Below are 9,315 nucleotides of genomic sequence, written 5' to 3'. Positions count from 1 at the left end.
AAATAAATTAATAAATAAAACAAAAGCTGATTTCCTCTCACTAAATTTTCTGTAATTGGAGAGTTTCTAAGGCTTTAGAGGAAGGGAGAAATTACCTTGTGAGTGGGGTTCTTTCCATTCAAGTGTCCCTAAGGGTGAAAGCAGCCAATCCACTGCTCACTCTGGACCACCTTCTTCCTTATGTGTACCAAAGTGCTGTAGGGCCTGAGAGATGGCTCAATGAGTATCTTAGATACTTTTCTATTGTTGTGAAGAGATCCCATGATCAAGGCAAGTCTTATGAAGGAAAGCATTTTAATTGAGGCTTGCTTACAGTTTCAAAGGTTAGTATATTTTCATCAAAGTTGGAAAGCATGGCAACAGACAGGCATGGTGCTGGAGTAGTAGCTAAGAATTATATCCTGATCTGCAGGCAGAGAGAGAGGAAGAGGGGAAGGGAGAGGGAGAACTGTGCCTAACATCGACTTTTGAAACCTCAAAGCCCACCCCCAGTGACACACTTTCTCCAACAAGGCCACACCAGCTTCAACAAGGCTACACCTAATCCTTCTAATCCTTTCAAACAGTTGCACTCCCTGGTGATCAGGCATTCAACTATATGTGCCTATAGGATCTGTTCATATTCAAACCACCACAGTGGGTAAATGCACTACTACTGCAAAGCCTAATAACCCAAGTTTCATAACTGAGACCTTCACTTCCACAACATAGCACAACCTCCCCTCACAACATACATACATACATACATACATACATACATACATACATACATAAGAAAAAAGAGTGCCACAGGGCAGGACCTGGAAGGCAGAGGTGGACTTATGTGGTTTAAAAGTCACTATTTGCAAGTCAAGTGTGGTGATGCACACCTTCAATCTCAGCACTCAGGAGACAAAGGCAAGCAGATCTCTTGAGTTTGAGGCCAGGTTGATCTACAAAGCAAGTTCTAGGACATCCAAGGCTACAAAGAGAAAACTTGTCTTGAACAAAGAAAGAAAGAAAGAAAGAAAGAAAGAAAAGGAACAAAGAAAGAAAGAAGAAGAAAGAAAGAAAGAAAGAAAGAAAGAAAGAAAGAAAGAAAGAAAGAAAGAAAAGAAAAGAAAGAAAAGTCAGCATTTGCAGCACAGTTGACTGTGCTTTAGACCTCTCTATTTCCAAACCACTGACTACACTGGCCCAGGCCCTCTGTAAGAAGAGGCTCCTTGTGATAGAAGTATATCTTAGGCAGTCATTCTGGAGGCAGTCCTGTAAGATCAAAGATTTTGGCTGAACAGCACACATTTACTCACAGAACTCAAGAGTGAGGGGCAAATGGATCTCTGTGAGTTCAAGGCCAGGCTGTTCTATGTAATGAGTCCCAGGATATTCATGACTAGAGAGAGACCATGTAAAAAAAGAGATTTTACAGAGCCAGTCAGCTTCCGAATTTTCACAGAACAGAGGGTCTCAAGGAAGCATCTCTGCAAAGATACAATCAACACGCCACTTGGCCACAGGTGGTGTATGTGTAGACTACAGATCTCTAGGGGTGTGGTAATAGAATGTAACTAGCACAGGTGTATGGGCTTTCTGGTAGCTGTAGGATTTGGCTAGGCCAAAGTCAGCCATCTTGCATGTTCCTCCACTTGTCACAAGACTATTCTATGACTTCAGATCTTGATGAATTATATAATTTGCATGAAGGAAATCTAGGCCTCTTAGAAACCCTCACATGAGAATCTTAGCTGGCAGACATAGTGGGGGTGCCTTGTCCACATATGTCTGTCGGTCTTGGTCTATATGCTCAAATACTAGGGTCATCTTAATTTCTTGGTCAGTTCAGGAAGTGGCATAGACTTCCATCAGTGAGACAACATAAGCATGTTCAAATGCTTCCAGCCTTCTCAGTATGACCACCTCAAAATCCATGCTGATGGGAAGGCTCACTCGATTGCCTCCTCCACTGGAAATTTGTAAGGGCTATAAAGTGGCTACTATGCATAACATGGACCTTGTCTGCTATCCCATAGGCAGTGGCACCAATTTCAACTACTGCATCATACTGAGAAGTAATCATTTTCAGATGAAAGGGATATCTTGAGGATAAACCAAGAAGGGCAGGGACAACTATTTATTGGAGCATAGGAACTGGTGTCTCTGATATCATATACCTAGGCTCAGTCCCATGCAACTTAATGTCATGGGCAAGACCATAGACACAAGCAGCAGACTCCCTCAACTCTTTGGTCAAATTTATGCCTAAGTATTTCATAAGTTTTTAATGATGCTATCCATGATATTATTTTAATTTATACTTATTCACTCTAATATCCTTTTTAATTAATTTATTTATGTATTCACTTTACATCCCAATAGTAGCCCCCTACCTCCTCTCCTCCCAGTCCCATCATCCCTCCCTCTTCCCCCCTTCCATGTGCCCTATTGCTCAGAAAAGGGAAACCACCCCCACTCACCCACCCCAGATCATCAAGTTGCATCAGGACTGAGCATGTCATCTTCCCCTGTGGCCTGGTAAATCAGCCCCACTAAAGGGAGGGTGGAGTGATCAAAAAGCAGGCAACAGAGGCCATGTCATAGACAGATCCCACTCTTCTTTATTAGGTGATCCACATGAAGCCTGAGCTGCTGATCTACTACATCTGTGTAGGGAGCCTAGGTCCAATCTATGCATGGTACTTGGTTGGTACTTCAGTCTCCAGAAGCTTCTATGAACCCTGGTTAGTTGGCTATGTTGGTCTTCTTGTGGAGATTCTATCACCTTCAGGTCCTTCTATCCATCCTCCCACTCTTTCACAAGACTCCATAAGCTCCACCCAATGTTTGGTTGTGAGTCTCCACATCTGTTTTGATCCCCTGTTGGGTGTAGCCTCTCAGAGGACAGATATGCTATCCTTCTGTCTGCTTGCATAGCAGAGTATCATTAATAGTATCAGGGGTTGGCTCTCTCCCATGGGATAAGTCTCAAGTTGTACCAGACATTGGTTGGACATTCCCTCAATCTCTGCTCTATCTTTATCCCTGCACATCTTGTAAGCAGGGTAAATTTTGGGTTAATGTTTTTATGAGTGGATTGGTGTTCCCCTCCCTCCAGTAGGAGTCTTATCTAGTTTGAGGGTGTCCTCTTCAGTTTCCATGACCCCTGCTACTAGAAGTCTCAGCTAGTGTCACCCCCATATCCTCCCAGAAGCCTACCCTGTCCTAGGCCTCCAGCGTGTTTCAGAGATGCCTCTGCTCATGGTTTCTCTTTGTTTTGCATGCCCTCTGTCCTTCCACCCTGCTCTCTCCAGGTCTGCCTTCCCTCTCCTGCCTTGTTCCCTTTCTTCAAACTTCCAATGTTTATTCTTTTTCCCCTTCTGAGTAAGGTTTAACCATCTCCCTTGGATCTTCCTTGTTACTTATATTCTTTGAGTCTGTGAATTGTAGTATGTTTATCTTGTACTGTATGGCTAAAATGTGCTTATAAGTGAGTATATACCATGTGTGTCCTTCTGGGCCTGGGTTACCTCACTCAGGATGATATTTTCTAGTTCTATCCATTAACCTACAAATTTCATGACTTCCTTGTTTTTAACAGCAGAGTAATATTCCATTGTATAAATGTTCCACAATCCATTCTTTGGTGGAGGAACATCTAGGTTGTTTCCAGATTCTAGCCATAACAAACAGAGCTGCTATGAACATATCTGAGTAAATGTCCTTGTTGTATAGTGGAACATCTTTTGAGTATGTACCCAGGAGTGATATAGCTGGGTCTTGAGGTAGATCTTTTCTAAATTTCCTGAGAAAGTGCCAGATTGATTTCCAAAGCGGTTGTACAAGTTTGTGCTCCCACCAACAATGGAGGAGTGTTCCCCTTTCTCCACATCCCCCACAGAATGTGCTGTCACTTGATCTTAGCCATTCTTATAGGTATAAGATGGAATCTCAGAATCGTTTTGATTTGCATTTCTCTGATGGCTAATGAACTTGAGCATTTCTTTAGTGCTTCTTGGCCATTTAAGATTCCTCTGTTGTGAAGTCTCTGTTCATTTCTGTACCCCATTTTCAACTGGATTATTTGGTTTGATGGTGTTTAGTTTCTTGAGTTTTTTATATATTTTTTATATTAGCCCTCTTTCGAATATAGGATTGGTGAAGATCCTTTCCCAATCTGTAGACTGCAATTTTGTTCTATTGATGGTATTTTGATCTTGTATTGTGAAATTGTAGTAAACTAACTTAATTGTTTTAGTAGCTTTTTGACAGATTGTTTTGTATTTTCTATATAGATGGTCATTTTTATTTCTTCTTCAAAACAATTTTATTTCTTCCTTTTTCCATTTTCAGGCTTTCTAGTTCGTTTCCTTGTCTTTTACCACTAGCTAGGACCTCCAGTACAATATTAAAATAGAAATGAGGAAAACAAATATGCTTTCATTATTCTTTAAATTTTTTGATTGACAGTTTCATGTACATTTATAATGAATTTTAGTCATTTTACAACCTAGTCCCTGCCCTTATCAACACCTACCTTTGCAATCTTCTGCTGAAACCCTTCTCAAAAATATCTTCCCTCCTATTTTCATGTTGTCTGTTTGCACATGAACCCTTGAATTTAATTCATTTCTTGCCCAAGCATGGGTGGAAGTTTACTGGAACAAAATCAACTTGTCAGTGGCTATACCATTGAAAAAATGGCACTGCCCTACTCTCTTAAGGGTTGGGAATGATGTCAATTTTCAGGGTTTTTTTTATCCCTGTCCAATTTGGATAAATCAAGTTTTTACCCAAGCAGCCTTGGTGCTATATTCAAGTCAGACAACAGTCTGGGCCCACCCTGGTCTGGACTAATGCAGTGTTTCCCACTTAAAATGCCTGAGATGTGTACCATGAGGAGGAGGCAGACACTTTTGCCTTTTGATCAAAACTTGTTCAATCCATGTCCCTTTATCATCAATACTTTCTATTCTAATAAGGAAATGCTCCTTCAGGAATTGATTTCTAATGCCTCTGATGTCTTGAACAAGAATCACTTATGATAGCCTGATAGACTCATCCACGTTGGACAGGGGTAAAAAGCTGAAAATTGACATCATCCCCAAGCCTCAGAAATGCACCCTGGTGGAGACAGGCATTGGATTGACCAAGCCTGACCTCATGCATAATTTGGAAACCATTGCTGAGTCTGGTACAGAAACTTTCATGGAGGCTCTCCAGGCTGGCGCGGACATCTCTAGGATTCAGCAGTCTGGTGTTTGTCTTCTTTAGAGTTTCTATTGCTGTGATAAAACATCATGACCAAAAGCAACTTGGGGAGTAAATGGTTTATTTCACCCTATAGCTTGTAGTTCATCATTTAGAAAATTCAGGACAGGATCTCAGAGTAGAAACCTAGAGGCAAGAACTGATAGAGTTGCTATGGAATAATGCTGCTAATTGGCTTGCTCTTCATGACTTACTCTATTTGCTTTCTTATACACATCAGGACCACCTTCTCAGGGTAGCACCACATTCAATGGGCTGGACCCTTCCATATCAGTAACTAATTTTAAAAAATTCCCAATGGAGTTGGGTGGTAGCACACATCTTTAATTCCAGCACTCAGGAGACAGAGGCAGGTGGATCTCTGAGCTCAAAGTCAGGCTGGTCTAGATAGTGAGTTACAGAACAAGCAGGGCTACATAGAAAGGCCCTGTCTCAGAGAGAGAGAGAGAGAGAGAGAGAGAGAGAGAGAAGGAAGGAAGGAAGGAAGGAAGGAAGGAAGGAAGGAAGGAAGTTCAGAAGCATGCCTCCCAGCCAATCTTGTTGAGTGATCTTCTCAATTGTGGTTCTGTCTTTTCAGATAACTCAAGCTTTTGTCAAGTTCACACAAAAGCAGACAGTATTGGATTCCATTTGGCCTCTTTGGTGTGAAAGTTGTAATTAAAAAGCACAACGATGATGAACACTTCATCTGTGAGTCTTTTGCTGATGGATCCTTGACTGTACATGCATTTCACAGTGAGCTTATTGACCAGGGTATCAAACTACTACTTTACCCCCAAAAGAACTTAGAAGAGAAGAGGGTCAATGAAGTGGTTAAGAAGCACTCACAGTTCATGGGCTATCCTATCACTGTTTTTGGATAAGATAGGAGAGAAGCAGAAGAAAGCAGAGAGAAAGAAGAGGACAATAAGAATGATGAGGAGAATTCTAAGGAGTATGGTACTGATAAAAATAAGAAAAAGAAAATTAATGAGCAGCACATTGGTCAGAAAGAATTGAGCCAGACCAAGCCCATTTGGACCAGAAACCTCGATGGCAAATTCTATAAGAGACTTACCAGTGGTTGCGAAGACCACTTGGCAGTCAAACACTTCTCCGTAGAAGATCAGTTCCTGGCACTGTTCATTATCTCTTGGCAAGTTCTCTTTGTCCTCTTTCAGAACAAGAACATCAAGCTCTGTGTCCATCATATGTTTACCATGTATAGCTGTGATGAAAGTTAGTTCACAGGCATGCCTCCATTAACCAGTGTTAACCAGACTCTCTCAACTTTATCTGCAATGTGGTTGGCTCCAAGGATGACCATTCTCCAAGAAATGCTGCAGCAGAGCAAAACCTTGAAAGTCATCCACAAAAAACATTGTGAAGAAGGGACTAGAGATCATCTCTCAGCTGGCAGAAGACAAAGAGAACTACAAGAAATTCTGTGAGACATTCTCTAAGAACCTAAAGCTTGGAATCCATGAAAATTCCACTAACTGGCAATGATGCTTCTCTGAGCTACTGAGATCCCAATCCTCTCATTCTGGAGATGAAATAACTTCCATGTCAAAGTATGTATGAAGGAGACACAGAAATCAATTTACTAGATCACTAATGAAAGCAAAGACTGGGTAGCCAATTCCACCTTCATGGAGTATATGAAGAAGTGGGGCTTTGAGATGGTATTTATAAGTAAGCCTACTTACAGGTGCTACATGCTGCAGGGAAAAACCTGGTATCTGTGATCAAGGAGGACAGGGAGCTACCAAAGAAGAAGGAGGAGGAAGAGGAGGAGGAGGAGGAGAAGGAGGAGGAGGAGGAGAACAAGGGAACATTAGAAAAATGGAAATAGGGCTTCCTCAAGACCCAGCTATTCCACTCCTTGGAATATACCCGGAAGATGCTCCAGCACACAACAAGAAAATTTGCTCCACCATGTTCATAGCAGCCTTATTCATAATAGCCAGAACATGGAAACAGCCTAAGTGTCCCTCAGTAGAAGAGTGGATAAAGAAACTGTGGTACATATACACTATGGAATACTACTCAGCTATTAAAAACAAGGAATTCCCAAAATTTGTGGATAAATGGATTGAGCTAGAAATGATCATAATGAGTGAGTTAACCCAGAAGCAGAAAGACTCAAATGGTATATACTCACTTATATCTGCATACTAGCCCAAGGGGCATGTCCCACGAAAGCCTTCACTTACCAGGAAACTGGGACAGAGGGGAAGGCATCCTATTGGGACTCTAAATGAGAGAATCTCTGAAAACTTATAAAGATCTTAGATAAGAAAGTTTGGACGGTGACAATCTCCAATAAGCTTCTTTCTTCATTATGCTGCATTGTTAAAAAGCACTTATGGATGGACATCCATCATAAACATATGAAGAAGGCCCAAGCAGTCCAAGACAACTCTACAAGTGGCTGCATGATGGCCAAAAGCACATATATATCTACCCAGACCACCTCATTATGGAGAGCCTGCAGCAAAAGGCTGTGGCAGACAAAATGACAAGGCTCTTAGAACCTAGTAGCTCTACTGTTTCAAACCACTTTTCTCTCCCCTGGCTTCTCACTTGAAAATTCCCAGACCCACTTTACTTACTAGGCCTGGGAACTGATGAAAATAAAGCTATCACTATAGAGGAGCTGAGTGCCACTAATACCATCATTTTGCATGATGAAGATCCTATCATTTCACATGGAAGTAGAACTCCTACTGGGAAGCCTGTGCCTTTTGTATATTTTTCCCTTTGGCTCTCCAACAGCCTTGCCTGACCCTCACCCACTTGGCTCTCTGTTGGTGCCTATAGGTTATTTCATCTTTCCTGTCCTTGCTGTATTTTTTAATTATTTATTTTATTTACATTAGTGTTTTACTTGCATGTATGTCTGTGAGAGGGTGTCAGATCCTCTGGAACTGGAATTATAGTTTTGAACTGCCATGTGGGTGCTGGGAATTGAACTCAGGACCTCTGGAAGAGCAGACAGTGCTTTTAACCACTTAACCACTGACCCATCTTTCCAACCCCTGTCCTTGCTGTCTTAAAGCAGAAAAGTCTCTCCTCCTGAACCAAATAGCAGGGTTGGTTATATTTTGTTCATTTGTTTTATTTTGTCCTAAAATGAATAGTATACAAAATAAAGAGAATTCAATTTAAAAAATAACACCCCCATCTCCCAACAACTATTAATAGTCCCTCCAGGAGGAATGGAGCCTCATGGGTCCCTCTTCCATTCATAATGAAATGCTGACAAGCTTACTCTTGTACAAATCTTATTCAGATAACCACAGCTACAGTAAATTCATGAGTGCAACAGCTATGTTATTTCCAGGCAATGTCTTTTTGTTACATATCTCTTTATCCTCTGGCTCTTACATTCTTTCTACTTCTTCATCCATGATGTTCCATGAACCTTAGAGTGGGAGATATAGCTGTTTCATTTAAGGCCAAGCTTCCCACCATCACTTACTCTTCCTACAGTGGCCAGTTATGAGTTTTTACATTAATGACAACCCACTGTTTATATTGTTCTTGATTCAATAGGACAAATTTAGCCTTTCTCACTCAGAACAACTATAGAGTATTTCATGTGTGTTGGGGTTTGTGTGTTGGTGGGTGTGTGGATGTGAGTGCACATGTGGAAGCCAGAGACAACCTCAGGGGCTATTTTCAGACACAAATCACTTTTTTTAGACAGGGTCTCACTGTTCCAGAACTCATGAAATGGCCTATGCTGACTAATCAGAAAGCCTTGGAAATCTGCATATTTCCATCTCCCAAGAACTGGATTACATGTTCTATACCATACCTGGATGTTGATATGGATGCTAAGGATAGAACCCAGGTCCTCATGCTTGCCAGGTCAGCACTTTACTGACTGAGCTATATCTCCTAACCATATCTTTTCACTGTCTGGGTAACACATTTTTGATGTAGAAATGTGTTTGTTTGTTTGTTTGTTTCAGGCCAGAGAGATGGCTCAGCAGGTAAAAAGGGCCTGCCACCAAGCTTGAGAATCTGAATTGGATTCCTAGGACCCATATGGGGAAACTGACCCTCAGGTAGTGTCCTGTGTCC

The 9,315-nt window shown here is 41.4% G+C and overlaps 2 pseudogenes; one reads left to right on the top strand and one right to left on the bottom strand.

The window, feature by feature from the left end:
* Nucleotides 1-1,228: 1,228 nt before the first annotated feature.
* On the bottom strand, nucleotides 1,229-2,056 carry LOC127185732 (cyclin-dependent kinase 4-like; annotated as a pseudogene).
* Nucleotides 2,057-4,616: 2,560 nt separating this feature from the next.
* Nucleotides 4,617-7,841, top strand: LOC127184637 (heat shock protein HSP 90-beta-like; annotated as a pseudogene).
* The last annotated feature ends 1,474 nt before the right edge of the window (nucleotides 7,842-9,315 follow it).

The sequence above is a fragment of the Acomys russatus genome, chromosome X, assembly GCF_903995435.1.
Source record: "Acomys russatus chromosome X, mAcoRus1.1, whole genome shotgun sequence".
In the NCBI taxonomy this organism is placed as follows: Eukaryota; Metazoa; Chordata; class Mammalia; order Rodentia; family Muridae; genus Acomys; species Acomys russatus.
The sequence above is the reverse complement of the archived record's forward strand: the minus strand, read 5'-3'. Positions and strand labels throughout refer to the sequence as shown.